This window comes from Crocuta crocuta, unplaced genomic scaffold (genome assembly GCF_008692635.1).
Source record: "Crocuta crocuta isolate KB4526 unplaced genomic scaffold, BGI_CrCroc_1.0 scaffold4700, whole genome shotgun sequence".
Taxonomy (NCBI): domain Eukaryota; kingdom Metazoa; phylum Chordata; class Mammalia; order Carnivora; family Hyaenidae; genus Crocuta; species Crocuta crocuta.
This window is the reverse complement of record NW_027533184.1, coordinates 5,390-11,849: the sequence shown is the minus strand read 5'-3', so window position 1 is coordinate 11,849 and position 6,460 is coordinate 5,390. Positions and strand designations below refer to the sequence as shown.

The 6,460-nt window shown below is 45.0% G+C and overlaps 1 long non-coding RNA gene across 1 annotated transcript in view; it reads right to left on the bottom strand.

The window, feature by feature from the left end:
• Nucleotides 1-5,252, bottom strand: part of LOC144216920 (uncharacterized) — a 6,100-nt gene extending 848 nt beyond the window's left edge. The window contains exons 1-3 of the long non-coding RNA XR_013330797.1: nt 5,194-5,252; nt 3,420-3,490; nt 2,714-2,763 (exon numbers count right to left, since the gene is read on the bottom strand). This is a non-coding gene — a long non-coding RNA (uncharacterized LOC144216920). The remainder of the gene's footprint in view (nt 1-2,713; nt 2,764-3,419; nt 3,491-5,193) is intronic.
• Nucleotides 5,253-6,460: the final 1,208 nt, after the last annotated feature.

Genomic DNA, 6,460 nt, shown 5'->3' with positions numbered 1-6,460 from the left:
GGGGTGTCACTGAATAGGGGCATAGACCATGGACAAGAACAGAGAGTCCACAAGTAATCTCCCACATTGATGGCATCTTCGTCAAGACTACTACACCGGCCAAGGGTAGTCTCTTCAAGAATCCACAGATTGAGAAGGCAACCTACACAATAAAGAAAATATTGCTGCCAAACCTTCCATCAGAAAAAGCGTTTATTGGCAATAAGGGGAAGAAAGAGCAACTAACCACATTGGAGCGTGGGGAAAAGATTTGCATAGTTATGGCTCCAGGGGGGCGGGAATCAATGGCTAGCAGAGTGAGGAAATGACACGGACATAACGAACCATGAGGGAAATACAAATGAGGGACAAGAGATACCACTTCATCTGTTAGCATGGCTTGGATCCAAGCCAAACACCAAAAAGCAAACACCGAACAAGGGTGTTGGTAACAATGCGGAAAACTGAAGCATTGACACTGGTCAATTTTAAACCAGAATGGTGCAGCCATCACGGAAGACTGTCTTGAGTTGACCCAAAAAATGGCAAATCCAGTTCCCATAAAACTCAGTAATCATGAAACTGAGCGTACATCCAAAGCAAAGGAAATCATTGTGTCAAAGTGATACATGTGATCCCGTGTTCATTGCAGTGTGTACACCATAGTCAAGATATGGACACTTTAGTCCACTACCCATCAACACAGGAATTTTGAAGAGAAAGGGATATATTCATAAGACATATAGTATAGCTTTCATAGAATAAGCACATTCTGTCATGTATGGAGTCAGGAATGTCAGGGAAGACATTCATCTGAGTGAGATAAGCCAATCTCAGGGAAACAAATCTCTCTGACTGCACTTCCATGAGGATTGGAACCCAGTCAAGGACTCTTGGTAGCAGAGTGAAGATGTGGGATTGCCAAGAGTTTGGGGAGGTGCCGATGAGGTGTGGCTATCCCAAGCTTGAGGGAAATTGGTCTTGTTAGATGGGAGAGTCTGGAAACATGCTGCACCATTCTGTGTATTGATTGAACAATCATATGCTGTCTATTTGGACAGATGTCATGTTCCCTGTGTCTTTACGACAAAAATATAATTTCAAAAAGGTATAATGTAAAAAAAAAAGTGCGTTCTCGGGAGACGGGTCACAGAAGTTGATGGGGAGAATGAGCGGAAGATCGCAAGATGAGGCGCTCAAGAAAATGTGAACACAGGACGTCCACCAGCAAGATGGCCCTGTCCTTTCTTTTCCCCATTCACTAAGGAGCACAAACGTGGTAAGTGTCAGCAAGGTGAGATCAAGTAATATGGTTTCGCCTAATTTTGAATCTTTGTGAGGAACTGCCAATAATTGAAATGATGCTCCACAGATGAAAGCTTTCCAGGAGAACCTTACAACAAGGAGACAGTTTCTGGAGTACACAGTGACTTTGAAAGGATCAGCATCTTCTGTTTGTATTATTTCTTTGTGGAAATGGGCAAGTGGAAATCAAGTGGTATCAAAATCATCATTTTTCATAAGATTTAGACTGTAAAGGAAACTTGAATCGTAATTTGGCTCTGTTAGTGTTCATATTATCTTACGATGACTGTTGGAAGTGGTTTACTTGGAAAAGAGTTCATCCATCCCGTCTTTCCACTGGCATATGAACAGGAATGTGAGTGGGGATTCTCCCTTCACACCTCGTAAAAGCACCTGTTGAAGTGCTTTTATCACACCTCGTATTACACAACCTAGCCTACTGTGCTCCTTGGAAGAGAACCAAGTGCTCACACTGACGGTCAGTCTCTGACAAAGACCTTGTTGGTCTCTTGGAATTACACCTTTTGCCCAGCACTCAGAACTGCAACGAGGGTCAGTGGTAGGTACTGGATTTTCCATCTGAGAAGATAGCTTTCTTCTCAGCAGCAGTATCTGCAGAGAAATGTCAGATCCCATTCCAAGAAAGTGGAGAAAGAAGGAATGAGTCTCTCTGCCTAGTCCTAGAAGTTCCTGATTTCTCCAGTTCCCACCAAAACGGAATTGGCACGTGGCTCAACATGAAGCAACTTGCGGAAGGAAGAAGGCCTGCCCCGGAACTCTGTGACTAGACTGATGCTCGGAAGACTCATTGTGGAGCCTCAGATAAAGAGGGCTGTGTGTGAGTTAAGAGACAAGAGTGACACACCATGACCATTGTGCCACAAGATCTTGCAGGAAGTGAGATCCTATTGTCACTGCCTCTGTGACAGACACTGTACGATGTGATATTGGTTTCCCTTGTACATGCTCACATGTGCTGGGCGTACAATGAACACATATACATTGCACTATTTGATTCATTTTAATACGCATAAACCCTCGTGATTTAATGGCGATGGGATTTTGTATTGGCACAGTCACCACCTTTAAGAGTAATGCTTAGGGAAGTCTATATACATCCAGGGAAACACATCATACACAAAACACATGCGTGCTCGTGCGCGCGCACGCACCCACACGAGCACTGAGAGTTACATCACATGGATTCACATGTAGACACACCTACCTCCCTGCACACAAACCTACACCACCCAGTGGCAGTACCTCTGCTTCTGGGGCCCTACCATGTGACCACAGGTCTTTTCCTGGAGAACCCCTTTGCAATGCAATGTCCTTATTCTCAGACCCAGAGCACCTGGAATCAGGGTGGCTCTGCACAGTAAGTCTGCAAGAAAGTCCCACCCTTCTCATCTTCCAAATTTATCCTTACCAAGGGAGTGACTCCAGAATACATACGCTTTCGCCTTCCAGCAGGGTGCTCTGCAATGTCAGAAAACAAAACACTATGAGGATCCGATGATGCTGTGTTCTGTTGGCACAGCTCTTTTGTCATCTTGACAGGAACAAATTAGATGGGAAAGAGCGACAGAGGCAAAGAACCCCAAACCAAGCGCAGAGCAAACAGAGTCCTAAACAAAGACATCAATATTCCTACAGAGCGTATGTCCAACATCCTTTTGAAAATTGTGTCATGTGTATTTATATTCTAGAGAGAGACACGCATACAGGGTAGAGTCGGGGAAGGGCAGAGAGAGGGAGACACAGATCTGAAGTAGGCTCTAGGCTCCGCAGTCAGCACACCCCCTTATGCAGAGGTCTACCTCATGTACCGTGAGATCATGAATTGAGCGAAGGTTGGACGCTTAATCGACTGAGCCACCCATGGAAAAATGCTATGCAAGCACAAAAATCGGCTGCTCATGAACTGGTCAGTATCCTGCACATGGTAACTGATCCTGCTCTTTGTAAAACACATTTGCAATCTGGTATCCTTTGGGCACAGTCTGTCAGTGGTTAATCCCCATATTAAGTCAGTCGTATATACACACAGGTGCGTGCATGCTGAGAGTTAGATACGTTACTCTATTGAAAGTGAAATAAAGCAATCTTCATTACACAAAGAAAGGCAAGCATACCTCGGAGGTCGATGTGCTGTCTCCATCTCCAGCATTAAATGGAATGACTTCTGTGAACTCATAGGGGGTACCTAAGAAGATACACAGATAGTTTCAGGATACCAGTGGGAGTGCTCAGGACTTATTCCAGGAGCTTTGCTTTGCTCGACGCGAGTCATGGACACAACACTATGGAGATGGGTGATCAATGAATTTCACTGCTGGGGCAGCTCGGGAACTAGTCACAGTTTCTATTGATGTGAACATGAGGTGAGCATTTGCATATGGGTGAATAGTAATTATGGACTGTGCCGCTGCTGGGCATCCTCTTGGGGTACAAGAGATGGCACAGGAGAGGAGCAGGAAATTTATGGGCCATAGGGCTTTTGTCTTTTGAGCAAAAATGATCCTGTTAAAGGTGAGAGGGTTGAGAAAACTCGGGGAAACCTAGAAGTACCTTGCGTGTAAGATAGGGGTCTCATAGCCTCTCTTGATTGTTGGAAGTTCAGCCAGGTTATCATGTCTGTCTCTTTGAAAATCAATTCTTACCCTAGGATCTACATCATGTGTTTGCTGGGATTCTGTGTTATCATGTCCTCTTTGTAATTTGTGCTTGACGAAAAGCATCCGTGAATGTCTGAGGAGTTTTCCGTTGTGTGCATGATTCCTATTTTATTCATGCTCTCATCCCTTGATGGACTTTTGGGTGGTGTCTCTTGGCTCCCGTGGAGACTGCTGTCATGAACAGTAGGGGTTCAATTCCTGTCTCTTTCGGCCATGGGAATACTTGAAATTCTGCACTGTCAATCGCATAGAATCCTAAATCCCCTGGAATGTCTTTCGGCAGAACGTGTAGGCTTGACTTCATAAGAAGGATTGATGTTCTTTCATTCAAAGTGACCTATGTCTCATGCTCATGGAAGATGTTTGAAATGAGGGAAAGTGGAGAGGTGGTGTACTGGAACTTGCGGTATTATCTGTTCAAGTTTATCTTAAGCGACACCTGTTGTCAAGCACGTCTACTAACATCGAAAAATCTGGACCCGCTCTTTCATGGGGAGATCGAATTTGATCTCTGTTCAAAAGGTAGCTAATGTGCACAAATCATGGACTAGACACTTGGGGAATATTCGACCTGCTGTATTGATATAGAAATGCTTCTTACTGTCTATCGTCTTAGAACAATGACGGACTTAATGAATTCAAAAGTCTAGCCATTACCTCACGGAAAAACGGGCCTCAATGGGTTTTTTTTCGGGGCATGTCCTTTGAGGTCATGTTGCGGAAGCTTCTCTACAGGACCCATGACTGGCATGAAGGAAGTGACCTTTCTACGCTCTTCCCAGGGCTAAAAGAAGGCTACATCCCCGTGTCATTACGACCCCTTCCCACACTGTCCTGTGTTTTGACTGCTGGGTGCTTGTTTCTCAGGTCATGTGCGTTGTGGATCCATGACAGGAAAGACCTGAATCCCCCACGTGCAATTTCTGAAAGCTGCTACCCAAGCTTTGGCTTTGGCAATGGGAAAGGGACGCAACTGTGGTTTGATGGGAAAGATGATTCAAAAGAGCGCAGTAAGAAACGGGGATGACAACCACAGCCCCCTCAATGCCCATGGACACATTTCACTGATAGTATGTCTGAGACCTCTGCAAAGAACACAGCAGACTTGTGCACCTACTCCCCTTTCCTTTCTGGTTTCCTGACCAGTTTCCTCGGACTCCAGAGTATCCGGCGAAACCTCACAGTTCCTGCCGCCCTCTCCCACTGTCCCCAACTGAGTGCTGCTCCCTACCTGCAGAGTTTTCCAGCTCCCTGTTGCTGGACTCTGCTGTGCTCTCCATGCACGAATCTGTAGGAACACAAGTATAGAGAATCTTCTTAGCGAGAAGGGCTTGCCCGGCACTCTGACTCAAGTTGAGGTTTCCGAGGGTCAGACAGCATCTTCCTGAACTCCATGTAGGTGTCCACAGGATCACTGGGCTCACCGTAGGTGCAGCCCTTCAGGAAGACATGGCTCACACTTGCAGACCTTCCCATGAGACAGAGAAGTTACAGAAATCACAGTGTACTACCTTTCTACCTGCCCACTAAATCTTGCCCCTCTAAGTGTCACATCCAGAAATTCCACCTGTTATTGGACACTTGAAATGTGACTGGTGTGAGGGAGCAATCATAGGTTTTCTTTTATTGTATTATTTTTGTGTAAGACACTGAGTTGAGAAGCGATTGTATAAAATTGATTTGAGACATATGCCACTCTCAATCGCACAGCATGAAATTCCAAAGATGAAGAAGACATGAGCGCTGCTCCCCTGCATATTGCTCTGACATTAGTTGAGGGCCAGATCTGACTTTTGACGTGGAAAGAAGAAATTCCTGGGCTCCTCCCAGGCACCATGGGAGGCCTTCAGGCACTAAAAGAGGAAGGTCAATGGCCACTTCCTAGAATAAGTGATCACAGATTCAATGACACACTTATCAAAATCACAATGTCATTCCCTAGAAATCCAATATCTTCAAATACATACGGAAGCACAAATTTGCTCACATAGTCAAAATATCCTTGAGAAGGAAAAGCAAGGGGTGTCTCCATCCTTGCAGACAGGAAATATCAGTAGAAAGCTACAGAAAGCAAACATTATAGTAGTGAGGTCACTGAACAGGGGCATAGACCAAGGACAAGAACAGAGAGTCCACAAGAAATCTCCCACATTGATGGAGTCCTCGTCAAGGCTTCACACGGGCCAAGGGTAGTCTCTTCAACAATCCACAGATTGAGAAGCAACCTACCCATTACAAGAAAATATTGCTGCCAAATCGTCCATCAGAGAAAGCATTCATTTGCAAAATGGGAAGAAAGAGCACCTAACCACATTGGAGGATGGGGAAAAGACTTGCATAGTCATGGCTCCAGAGGGAAAGAGAATCAATGGCTAACAGCTTGAGAAAAGGAGCTGATATAACAAATCATGAGGAAAATGCAAATGATGAACAAGGAGATACGACTTCATGTGTCAGTATGGCTTGGATTCAACCAAAAACCAAAAAGCAAACTACAA